Here is a 12,681-nt window from a genome sequence, read left to right as displayed (position 1 = left end):
AGTGATGTCAGTGGTATTGAGTGACATCACAGCACAGTGCTAAGGCTCCTGGGCCTGGACACAGCAGCGGCTGCAATATCTCAACGGAGAATACGTTTATATATATATGTGTGTGTGTGCGCGTATATATATATATATATATATATATATATATATATATATATATATTTCTCCGCCGAAATCACTTTTAAACCCATTTCCACCTTTTTTTCCCTTCTCTTCCTCTTACTTTTTTTTCACGTTTTTTTACGTTTTTCTCCTTTTCGCCTCTTTTCTGGGCGTATTATTCTTCTTTTTCTTCTTTTTTTTCGTCTAATGCATACCCCATCAGTGCAGCAATGCTTATTCAATACCGCCAGCAGATGGAGACACTGGGGGATAATTTTCTAAGGATTTATACTGATTTTTCCTGTCTGAATTTGTCGCACAGAAAGTTGCAGGCCAAATATGTGTGACATTTCTGCGACTTTAGCTTCTAGAGCATTTTTACAACATTATACATAGGTGCTGAATACATAAAAAGCGACTGTTCAGCGACAGACAAGTCGCATCGGCTGAAAGTAGGCCAGAATGTCAGTCCATGTTGGAGCAGGTTTAGATACAGTCTAAAGTATAGATCTCAAAGTCTGTGCACAGAATTTAGCAAGGGCCTCGCACCTTCTGATGCATCAGGTAGGTGCACAATAGCATAGCCTAACCCTCTGTACTTTGGTCTATATTGATGCGGGACATAGACAGCCAGCTGATGACCAATCCATTAGTGCAATGGATGGCTGGAAGCATTTGTCTTTGCCTTTGCAATACCACAGAAGCAATGCATGGTCAATGTACAGCAATGACACACCTGTGTGAACAGCCAGGAGACCCCCCCCCCCCCATGTTATGTTACATAGTTACATAGTTAGTACGGTCGAAAAAAGACATATGTCCATCAAGTTCAACCAGGGAATTAAGGGGTAGGGGTGTGGCGCGATATTGGGGAAGGGATGAGATTTTATATTTCTTCATAAGCATTAATCTTATTTTGTCAATTAGGAACATTCAGCACCCACCCGCTATCAAGGCAGCTGCCTATCATGTCATGCCCTACCTGCACAGGTGTGCTGGCTACTCAAATGATCCAATTAAGGAGGCCATTTAGTCAGCAGCAGCAGAAGTCCTGTGCCTGGACGCTCCAACAGCGGCCAGACACAAGCAGAAGCAGCAGAAGCACCACCTTTTGTTTTTTGGCTGCAGCAGCAGCAAGGCCCACAGGGCTGGCTAGCTGGCTAGCCAGCAAGCAGGTAGCAATGAAAGTAGGAATCTTTCTTTTTAACCCTGTAAGGGGGTGGTGCACTGTACCCGAAGATACTGCCATATCGGGTCAATGCATAGGGCGACGGAAGCAAGCTTCGAAATCGGCCCCCGTTCTCAAAAATCCATTTAATATATGGTCCCCAGATAGGGGACGTATCAGATATTAAACTGATAAGAACAGATACTACACTTGATCTTAGCCAAAAGGCCGAGAAGCGATAACCGTGAAAGGGGCGGGCCCAACAAGGTGCCCTTCATGGGCACTATCACTGCTTGCTGTCAGGGAGGCTGCCAGACAATTTTCCATGCACACTCTGGGCTGGGGGGCAGTCAACCACCAGTACACACAGCAGAACCTAAACCCATACCATTATTGCTAAGCAGCAAGACAGGGGCCCATTGCACTCCCACGGGGCCTTTTTAAATGCAATCCATAACCCGGATTTGCCAGGAACCCTTCTTACTCCTCCTACTTGCATGTGACACTGGGCTTAGGATCTGCATAGGAAACACACACACAAGCACACACCTACCTTTGTTGCCTGCAGATGCCTCCTTGGCTGTCCCCAAACGGTATCAAACCAACACCCACGGGAAGCTGTAAGCATAGAGGACATGCCTGCACCCCATTGGACTTACCTGTGTGGGTTAAACCCGGGTTATTTGACAACCTATGGCGGTGATGGTTCTGCTCAGGCAGAGCAGTGCTGATGCTCCTCATAAAGCTGTCGCTGCTGTGAAGGTTCTAGGTGACATCACAAATCCCTATGGTTACATACACAACAAAGCTGGGTTGTTGTTGTTTACACTCTGCAAGGCCTGTGGAAGTGAGTGACATCACAGCACTGTAGTTCTGAGGGTTCTAGATGGATGCAACAATCTCCTGTTGCTTCTATGAAGGCCATAATAGACGACATCACCAAACAGCTCCATAGTCACATACACAGCAAAGGAGAGATGTTGTTTACACCTAGTGATGTCAGTGGTATTGAGTGACATCACAGCACAGTGCTAAGGCTCCTGGGCCTGGACACAGCAGCGGCTGCAATATCTCAACGGAGAATACGTTTATATATATATGTGTGTGTGTGCGCGTATATATATATATATATATATATATATATATATATATATATATATTCTCCGCCGAAATCACTTTTAAACCCATTTCCACCTTTTTTTCCCTTCTCTTCCTCTTACTTTTTTTTCACGTTTTTTTACGTTTTTCTCCTTTTCGCCTCTTTTCTGGGCGTATTATTCTTCTTTTTCTTCTTTTTTTTCGTCTAATGCATACCCCATCAGTGCAGCAATGCTTATTCAATACCGCCAGCAGATGGAGACACTGGGGGATAATTTTCTAAGGATTTATACTGATTTTTCCTGTCTGAATTTGTCGCACAGAAAGTTGCAGGCCAAATATGTGTGACATTTCTGCGACTTTAGCTTCTAGAGCATTTTTACAACATTATACATAGGTGCTGAATACATAAAAAGCGACTGTTCAGCGACAGACAAGTCGCATCGGCTGAAAGTAGGCCAGAATGTCAGTCCATGTTGGAGCAGGTTTAGATACAGTCTAAAGTATAGATCTCAAAGTCTGTGCACAGAATTTAGCAAGGGCCTCGCACCTTCTGATGCATCAGGTAGGTGCACAATAGCATAGCCTAACCCTCTGTACTTTGGTCTATATTGATGCGGGACATAGACAGCCAGCTGATGACCAATCCATTAGTGCAATGGATGGCTGGAAGCATTTGTCTTTGCCTTTGCAATACCACAGAAGCAATGCATGGTCAATGTACAGCAATGACACACCTGTGTGAACAGCCAGGAGACCCCCCCCCCCCCCATGTTATGTTACATAGTTACATAGTTAGTACGGTCGAAAAAAGACATATGTCCATCAAGTTCAACCAGGGAATTAAGGGGTAGGGGTGTGGCGCGATATTGGGGAAGGGATGAGATTTTATATTTCTTCATAAGCATTAATCTTATTTTGTCAATTAGGAACATTCAGCACCCACCCGCTATCAAGGCAGCTGCCTATCATGTCATGCCCTACCTGCACAGGTGTGCTGGCTACTCAAATGATCCAATTAAGGAGGCCATTTAGTCAGCAGCAGCAGAAGTCCTGTGCCTGGACGCTCCAACAGCGGCCAGACACAAGCAGAAGCAGCAGAAGCACCACCTTTTGTTTTTTGGCTGCAGCAGCAGCAAGGCCCACAGGGCTGGCTAGCTGGCTAGCCAGCAAGCAGGTAGCAATGAAAGTAGGAATCTTTCTTTTTAACCCTGTAAGGGGGTGGTGCACTGTACCCGAAGATACTGCCATATCGGGTCAATGCATAGGGCGACGGAAGCAAGCTTCGAAATCGGCCCCCGTTCTCAAAAATCCATTTAATATATGGTCCCCAGATAGGGGACGTATCAGATATTAAACTGATAAGAACAGATACTACACTTGATCTTAGCCAAAAGGCCGAGAAGCGATAACCGTGAAAGGGGCGGGCCCAACAAGGTGCCCTTCATGGGCACTATCACTGCTTGCTGTCAGGGAGGCTGCCAGACAATTTTCCATGCACACTCTGGGCTGGGGGGCAGTCAACCACCAGTACACACAGCAGAACCTAAACCCATACCATTATTGCTAAGCAGCAAGACAGGGGCCCATTGCACTCCCACGGGGCCTTTTTAAATGCAATCCATAACCCGGATTTGCCAGGAACCCTTCTTACTCCTCCTACTTGCATGTGACACTGGGCTTAGGATCTGCATAGGAAACACACACACAAGCACACACCTACCTTTGTTGCCTGCAGATGCCTCCTTGGCTGTCCCCAAACGGTATCAAACCAACACCCACGGGAAGCTGTAAGCATAGAGGACATGCCTGCACCCCATTGGACTTACCTGTGTGGGTTAAACCCGGGTTATTTGACAACCTATGGCGGTGATGGTTCTGCTCAGGCAGAGCAGTGCTGATGCTCCTCATAAAGCTGTCGCTGCTGTGAAGGTTCTAGGTGACATCACAAATCCCTATGGTTACATACACAACAAAGCTGGGTTGTTGTTGTTTACACTCTGCAAGGCCTGTGGAAGTGAGTGACATCACAGCACTGTAGTTCTGAGGGTTCTAGATGGATGCAACAATCTCCTGTTGCTTCTATGAAGGCCATAATAGACGACATCACCAAACAGCTCCATAGTCACATACACAGCAAAGGAGAGATGTTGTTTACACCTAGTGATGTCAGTGGTATTGAGTGACATCACAGCACAGTGCTAAGGCTCCTGGGCCTGGACACAGCAGCGGCTGCAATATCTCAACGGAGAATACGTTTATATATATATGTGTGTGTGTGCGCGTATATATATATATATATATATATATATATATATATATATATATATATATATATATTTCTCCGCCGAAATCACTTTTAAACCCATTTCCACCTTTTTTTCCCTTCTCTTCCTCTTACTTTTTTTTCACGTTTTTTTACGTTTTTCTCCTTTTCGCCTCTTTTCTGGGCGTATTATTCTTCTTTTTCTTCTTTTTTTTCGTCTAATGCATACCCCATCAGTGCAGCAATGCTTATTCAATACCGCCAGCAGATGGAGACACTGGGGGATAATTTTCTAAGGATTTATACTGATTTTTCCTGTCTGAATTTGTCGCACAGAAAGTTGCAGGCCAAATATGTGTGACATTTCTGCGACTTTAGCTTCTAGAGCATTTTTACAACATTATACATAGGTGCTGAATACATAAAAAGCGACTGTTCAGCGACAGACAAGTCGCATCGGCTGAAAGTAGGCCAGAATGTCAGTCCATGTTGGAGCAGGTTTAGATACAGTCTAAAGTATAGATCTCAAAGTCTGTGCACAGAATTTAGCAAGGGCCTCGCACCTTCTGATGCATCAGGTAGGTGCACAATAGCATAGCCTAACCCTCTGTACTTTGGTCTATATTGATGCGGGACATAGACAGCCAGCTGATGACCAATCCATTAGTGCAATGGATGGCTGGAAGCATTTGTCTTTGCCTTTGCAATACCACAGAAGCAATGCATGGTCAATGTACAGCAATGACACACCTGTGTGAACAGCCAGGAGACCCCCCCCCCCCCCCATGTTATGTTACATAGTTACATAGTTAGTACGGTCGAAAAAAGACATATGTCCATCAAGTTCAACCAGGGAATTAAGGGGTAGGGGTGTGGCGCGATATTGGGGAAGGGATGAGATTTTATATTTCTTCATAAGCATTAATCTTATTTTGTCAATTAGGAACATTCAGCACCCACCCGCTATCAAGGCAGCTGCCTATCATGTCATGCCCTACCTGCACAGGTGTGCTGGCTACTCAAATGATCCAATTAAGGAGGCCATTTAGTCAGCAGCAGCAGAAGTCCTGTGCCTGGACGCTCCAACAGCGGCCAGACACAAGCAGAAGCAGAAGCAGCAGCAGCACCACCTTTTGTTTTTTGGCTGCAGCAGCAGCAAGGCCCACAGGGCTGGCTAGCTGGCTAGCCAGCAAGCAGGTAGCAATGAAAGTAGGAATCTTTCTTTTTAACCCTGTAAGGGGGTGGTGCACTGTACCCGAAGATACTGCCATATCAGGTCAATGCATAGGGCGACGGAAGCAAGCTTCGAAATCGGCCCCCGTTCTCAAAAATCCATTTAATATATGGTCCCCAGTTAGGGGACGTATCAGATATTAAACTGATAAGAACAGATACTACACTTGATCTTAGCCAAAAGGCCGAGAAGCGATAACCGTGAAAGGGGCGGGCCCAACAAGGTGCCCTTCATGGGCACTATCACTGCTTGCTGTCAGGGAGGCTGCCAGACAATTTTCCATGCACACTCTGGGCTGGGGGGCAGTCAACCACCAGTACACACAGCAGAACCTAAACCCATACCATTATTGCTAAGCAGCAAGACAGGGGCCCATTGCACTCCCACGGGGCCTTTTTAAATGCAATCCATAACCCGGATTTGCCAGGAACCCTTCTTACTCCTCCTACTTGCATGTGACACTGGGCTTAGGATCTGCATAGGAAACACACACACAAGCACACACCTACCTTTGTTGCCTGCAGATGCCTCCTTGGCTGTCCCCAAACGGTATCAAACCAACACCCACGGGAAGCTGTAAGCATAGAGGACATGCCTGCACCCCATTGGACTTACCTGTGTGGGTTAAACCCGGGTTATTTGACAACCTATGGCGGTGATGGTTCTGCTCAGGCAGAGCAGTGCTGATGCTCCTCATAAAGCTGTCGCTGCTGTGAAGGTTCTAGGTGACATCACAAATCCCTATGGTTACATACACAACAAAGCTGGGTTGTTGTTGTTTACACTCTGCAAGGCCTGTGGAAGTGAGTGACATCATAGCACTGTAGTTCTGAGGGTTCTAGATGGATGCAACAATCTCCTGTTGCTTCTATGAAGGCCATAATAGACGACATCACCAAACAGCTCCATAGTCACATACACAGCAAAGGAGAGATGTTGTTTACACCTAGTGATGTCAGTGGTATTGAGTGACATCACAGCACAGTGCTAAGGCTCCTGGGCCTGGACACAGCAGCGGCTGCAATATCTCAACGGAGAATACGTTTATATATATATGTGTGTGTGTGCGCGTATATATATATATATATATATATATATATATATATATATATATATATATATACTCCGCCGAAATCACTTTTAAACCCATTTCCACCTTTTTTTCCCTTCTCTTCCTCTTACTTTTTTTTCACGTTTTTTTACGTTTTTCTCCTTTTCGCCTCTTTTCTGGGCGTATTATTCTTCTTTTTCTTCTTTTTTTTCGTCTAATGCATACCCCATCAGTGCAGCAATGCTTATTCAATACCGCCAGCAGATGGAGACACTGGGGGATAATTTTCTAAGGATTTATACTGATTTTTCCTGTCTGAATTTGTCGCACAGAAAGTTGCAGGCCAAATATGTGTGACATTTCTGCGACTTTAGCTTCTAGAGCATTTTTACAACATTATACATAGGTGCTGAATACATAAAAAGCGACTGTTCAGCGACAGACAAGTCGCATCGGCTGAAAGTAGGCCAGAATGTCAGTCCATGTTGGAGCAGGTTTAGATACAGTCTAAAGTATAGATCTCAAAGTCTGTGCACAGAATTTAGCAAGGGCCTCGCACCTTCTGATGCATCAGGTAGGTGCACAATAGCATAGCCTAACCCTCTGTACTTTGGTCTATATTGATGCGGGACATAGACAGCCAGCTGATGACCAATCCATTAGTGCAATGGATGGCTAGAAGCATTTGTCTTTGCCTTTGCAATACCACAGAAGCAATGCATGGTCAATGTACAGCAATGACACACCTGTGTGAACAGCCAGGAGACCCCCCCCCCCCCCCCCATGTTATGTTACATAGTTACATAGTTAGTACGGTCGAAAAAAGACATATGTCCATCAAGTTCAACCAGGGAATTAAGGGGTAGGGGTGTGGCGCGATATTGGGGAAGGGATGAGATTTTATATTTCTTCATAAGCATTAATCTTATTTTGTCAATTAGGAACATTCAGCACCCACCCGCTATCAAGGCAGCTGCCTATCATGTCATGCCCTACCTGCACAGGTGTGCTGGCTACTCAAATGATCCAATTAAGGAGGCCATTTAGTCAGCAGCAGCAGAAGTCCTGTGCCTGGACGCTCCAACAGCGGCCAGACACAAGCAGAAGCAGAAGCAGCAGAAGCAGCAGCAGCACCACCTTTTGTTTTTTGGCTGCAGCAGCAGCAAGGCCCACAGGGCTGGCTAGCTGGCTAGCCAGCAAGCAGGTAGCAATGAAAGTAGGAATCTTTCTTTTTAACCCTGTAAGGGGGTGGTGCACTGTACCCGAAGATACTGCCATATCAGGTCAATGCATAGGGCGACGGAAGCAAGCTTCGAAATCGGCCCCCGTTCTCAAAAATCCATTTAATATATGGTCCCCAGATAGGGGACGTATCAGATATTAAACTGATAAGAACAGATACTACACTTGATCTTAGCCAAAAGGCCGAGAAGCGATAACCGTGAAAGGGGCGGGCCCAACAAGGTGCCCTTCATGGGCACTATCACTGCTTGCTGTCAGGGAGGCTGCCAGACAATTTTCCATGCACACTCTGGGCTGGGGGGCAGTCAACCACCAGTACACACAGCAGAACCTAAACCCATACCATTATTGCTAAGCAGCAAGACAGGGGCCCATTGCACTCCCACGGGGCCTTTTTAAATGCAATCCATAACCCGGATTTGCCAGGAACCCTTCTTACTCCTCCTACTTGCATGTGACACTGGGCTTAGGATCTGCATAGGAAACACACACACAAGCACACACCTACCTTTGTTGCCTGCAGATGCCTCCTTGGCTGTCCCCAAACGGTATCAAACCAACACCCACGGGAAGCTGTAAGCATAGAGGACATGCCTGCACCCCATTGGACTTACCTGTGTGGGTTAAACCCGGGTTATTTGACAACCTATGGCGGTGATGGTTCTGCTCAGGCAGAGCAGTGCTGATGCTCCTCATAAAGCTGTCGCTGCTGTGAAGGTTCTAGGTGACATCACAAATCCCTATGGTTACATACACAACAAAGCTGGGTTGTTGTTGTTTACACTCTGCAAGGCCTGTGGAAGTGAGTGACATCATAGCACTGTAGTTCTGAGGGTTCTAGATGGATGCAACAATCTCCTGTTGCTTCTATGAAGGCCATAATAGACGACATCACCAAACAGCTCCATAGTCACATACACAGCAAAGGAGAGATGTTGTTTACACCTAGTGATGTCAGTGGTATTGAGTGACATCACAGCACAGTGCTAAGGCTCCTGGGCCTGGACACAGCAGCGGCTGCAATATCTCAACGGAGAATACGTTTATATATATGTGTGTGTGTGCGCGTATATATATATATATATATATATATATATATATATATATATATATATTTCTCCGCCGAAATCACTTTTAAACCCATTTCCACCTCTTTTTCCCTTCTCTTCCTCTTACTTTTTTTTCACGTTTTTTTACGTTTTTCTCCTTTTCGCCTATTTTCTGGGCGTATTATTCTTCTTTTTCTTCTTTTTTTTCGTCTAATGCATACCCCATCAGTGCAGCAATGCTTATTCAATACCGCCAGCAGATGGAGACACTGGGGGATAATTTTCTAAGGATTTATACTGATTTTTCCTGTCTGAATTTGTCGCACAGAAAGTTGCAGGCCAAATATGTGTGACATTTCTGCGACTTTAGCTTCTAGAGCATTTTTACAACATTATACATAGGTGCTGAATACATAAAAAGCGACTGTTCAGCGACAGACAAGTCGCATCGGCTGAAAGTAGGCCAGAATGTCAGTCCATGTTGGAGCAGGTTTAGATACAGTCTAAAGTATAGATCTCAAAGTCTGTGCACAGAATTTAGCAAGGGCCTCGCACCTTCTGATGCATCAGGTAGGTGCACAATAGCATAGCCTAACCCTCTGTACTTTGGTCTATATTGATGCGGGACATAGACAGCCAGCTGATGACCAATCCATTAGTGCAATGGATGGCTGGAAGCATTTGTCTTTGCCTTTGCAATACCACAGAAGCAATGCATGGTCAATGTACAGCAATGACACACCTGTGTGAACAGCCAGGAGACCCCCCCTTCCCCCCCCCCATGTTATGTTACATAGTTACATAGTTAGTACGGTCGAAAAAAGACATATGTCCATCAAGTTCAACCAGGGAATTAAGGGGTAGGGGTGTGGCGCGATATTGGGGAAGGGATGAGATTTTATATTTCTTCATAAGCATTAATCTTATTTTGTCAATTAGGAACATTCAGCACCCACCCGCTATCAAGGCAGCTGCCTATCATGTCATGCCCTACCTGCACAGGTGTGCTGGCTACTCAAATGATCCAATTAAGGAGGCCATTTAGTCAGCAGCAGCAGAAGTCCTGTGCCTGGACGCTCCAACAGCGGCCAGACACAAGCAGAAGCAGAAGCAGCAGAAGCAGCAGCAGCACCACCTTTTGTTTTTTGGCTGCAGCAGCAGCAAGGCCCACAGGGCTGGCTAGCTGGCTAGCCAGCAAGCAGGTAGCAATGAAAGTAGGAATCTTTCTTTTTAACCCTGTAAGGGGGTGGTGCACTGTACCCGAAGATACTGCCATATCGGGTCAATGCATAGGGCGACGGAAGCAAGCTTCGAAATCGGCCCCCGTTCTCAAAAATCCATTTAATATATGGTCCCCAGATAGGGGACGTATCAGATATTAAACTGATAAGAACAGATACTACACTTGATCTTAGCCAAAAGGCCGAGAAGCGATAACCGTGAAAGGGGCGGGCCCAACAAGGTGCCCTTCATGGGCACTATCACTGCTTGCTGTCAGGGAGGCTGCCAGACAATTTTCCATGCACACTCTGGGCTGGGGGGCAGTCAACCACCAGTACACACAGCAGAACCTAAACCCATACCATTATTGCTAAGCAGCAAGACAGGGGCCCATTGCACTCCCACGGGGCCTTTTTAAATGCAATCCATAACCCGGATTTGCCAGGAACCCTTCTTACTCCTCCTACTTGCATGTGACACTGGGCTTAGGATCTGCATAGGAAACACACACACAAGCACACACCTACCTTTGTTGCCTGCAGATGCCTCCTTGGCTGTCCCCAAACGGTATCAAACCAACACCCACGGGAAGCTGTAAGCATAGAGGACATGCCTGCACCCCATTGGACTTACCTGTGTGGGTTAAACCCGGGTTATTTGACAACCTATGGCGGTGATGGTTCTGCTCAGGCAGAGCAGTGCTGATGCTCCTCATAAAGCTGTCGCTGCTGTGAAGGTTCTAGGTGACATCACAAATCCCTATGGTTACATACACAACAAAGCTGGGTTGTTGTTGTTTACACTCTGCAAGGCCTGTGGAAGTGAGTGACATCATAGCACTGTAGTTCTGAGGGTTCTAGATGGATGCAACAATCTCCTGTTGCTTCTATGAAGGCCATAATAGACGACATCACCAAACAGCTCCATAGTCACATACACAGCAAAGGAGAGATGTTGTTTACACCTAGTGATGTCAGTGGTATTGAGTGACATCACAGCACAGTGCTAAGGCTCCTGGGCCTGGACACAGCAGCGGCTGCAATATCTCAACGGAGAATACGTTTATATATATGTGTGTGTGTGCGCGTATATATATATATATATATATATATATATATATATATATTTCTCCGCCGAAATCACTTTTAAACCCATTTCCACCTTTTTTTCCCTTCTCTTCCTCTTACTTTTTTTTCACGTTTTTTTACGTTTTTCTCCTTTTCGCCTCTTTTCTGGGCGTATTATTCTTCTTTTTCTTCTTTTTTTCGTCTAATGCATACCCCATCAGTGCAGCAATGCTTATTCAATACCGCCAGCAGATGGAGACACTGGGGGATAATTTTCTAAGGATTTATACTGATTTTTCCTGTCTGAATTTGTCGCACAGAAAGTTGCAGGCCAAATATGTGTGACATTTCTGCGACTTTAGCTTCTAGAGCATTTTTACAACATTATACATAGGTGCTGAATACATAAAAAGCGACTGTTCAGCGACAGACAAGTCGCATCGGCTGAAAGTAGGCCAGAATGTCAGTCCATGTTGGAGCAGGTTTAGATACAGTCTAAAGTATAGATCTCAAAGTCTGTGCACAGAATTTAGCAAGGGCCTCGCACCTTCTGATGCATCAGGTAGGTGCACAATAGCATAGCCTAACCCTCTGTACTTTGGTCTATATTGATGCGGGACATAGACAGCCAGCTGATGACCAATCCATTAGTGCAATGGATGGCTGGAAGCATTTGTCTTTGCCTTTGCAATACCACAGAAGCAATGCATGGTCAATGTACAGCAATGACACACCTGTGTGAACAGCCAGGAGACCCCCCCCCCATGTTATGTTACATAGTTACATAGTTAGTACGGTCGAAAAAAGACATATGTCCATCAAGTTCAACCAGGGAATTAAGGGGTAGGGGTGTGGCGCGATATTGGGGAAGGGATGAGATTTTATATTTCTTCATAAGCATTAATCTTATTTTGTCAATTAGGAACATTCAGCACCCACCCGCTATCAAGGCAGCTGCCTATCATGTCATGCCCTACCTGCACAGGTGTGCTGGCTACTCAAATGATCCAATTAAGGAGGCCATTTAGTCAGCAGCAGCAGAAGTCCTGTGCCTGGACGCTCCAACAGCGGCCAGACACAAGCAGAAGCAGAAGCAGCAGAAGCAGCAGCAGCACCACCTTTTGTTTTTTGGCTGCAGCAGCAGCAAGGCCCACAGGGCTGGCTAGCTGGCTAGCCA

General features: G+C 45.7%; 5 non-coding genes across 5 annotated transcripts; all 5 read right to left on the bottom strand.

The window, feature by feature from the left end:
* Window positions 1–1,325: 1,325 nt before the first annotated feature.
* Window positions 1,326–1,516, bottom strand: LOC130340467 (U2 spliceosomal RNA). The gene has a single exon (XR_008880569.1). It is a non-coding gene; the product is annotated as a U2 spliceosomal RNA (small nuclear RNA).
* A 2,077-nt stretch (window positions 1,517–3,593) lies between these two features.
* Window positions 3,594–3,784, bottom strand: LOC130340466 (U2 spliceosomal RNA). The gene has a single exon (XR_008880568.1). It is a non-coding gene; the product is annotated as a U2 spliceosomal RNA (small nuclear RNA).
* A 2,095-nt stretch (window positions 3,785–5,879) lies between these two features.
* LOC130340416 (U2 spliceosomal RNA) lies at window positions 5,880–6,070 on the bottom strand. Its single transcript, XR_008880533.1, has one exon. It is a non-coding gene; the product is annotated as a U2 spliceosomal RNA (small nuclear RNA).
* Window positions 6,071–8,171: 2,101 nt separating this feature from the next.
* On the bottom strand, window positions 8,172–8,362 carry LOC130340413 (U2 spliceosomal RNA). Its single transcript, XR_008880531.1, has one exon. It is a non-coding gene; the product is annotated as a U2 spliceosomal RNA (small nuclear RNA).
* A 2,098-nt stretch (window positions 8,363–10,460) lies between these two features.
* Window positions 10,461–10,651, bottom strand: LOC130340465 (U2 spliceosomal RNA). Its single transcript, XR_008880567.1, has one exon. It is a non-coding gene; the product is annotated as a U2 spliceosomal RNA (small nuclear RNA).
* Window positions 10,652–12,681: the final 2,030 nt, after the last annotated feature.

This window comes from Hyla sarda, unplaced genomic scaffold, assembly GCF_029499605.1.
Source record: "Hyla sarda isolate aHylSar1 unplaced genomic scaffold, aHylSar1.hap1 scaffold_591, whole genome shotgun sequence".
Lineage (NCBI taxonomy): Eukaryota > Metazoa > Chordata > Amphibia > Anura > Hylidae > Hyla > Hyla sarda.
This window is presented reverse-complemented; position numbering and strand designations above follow the sequence as displayed.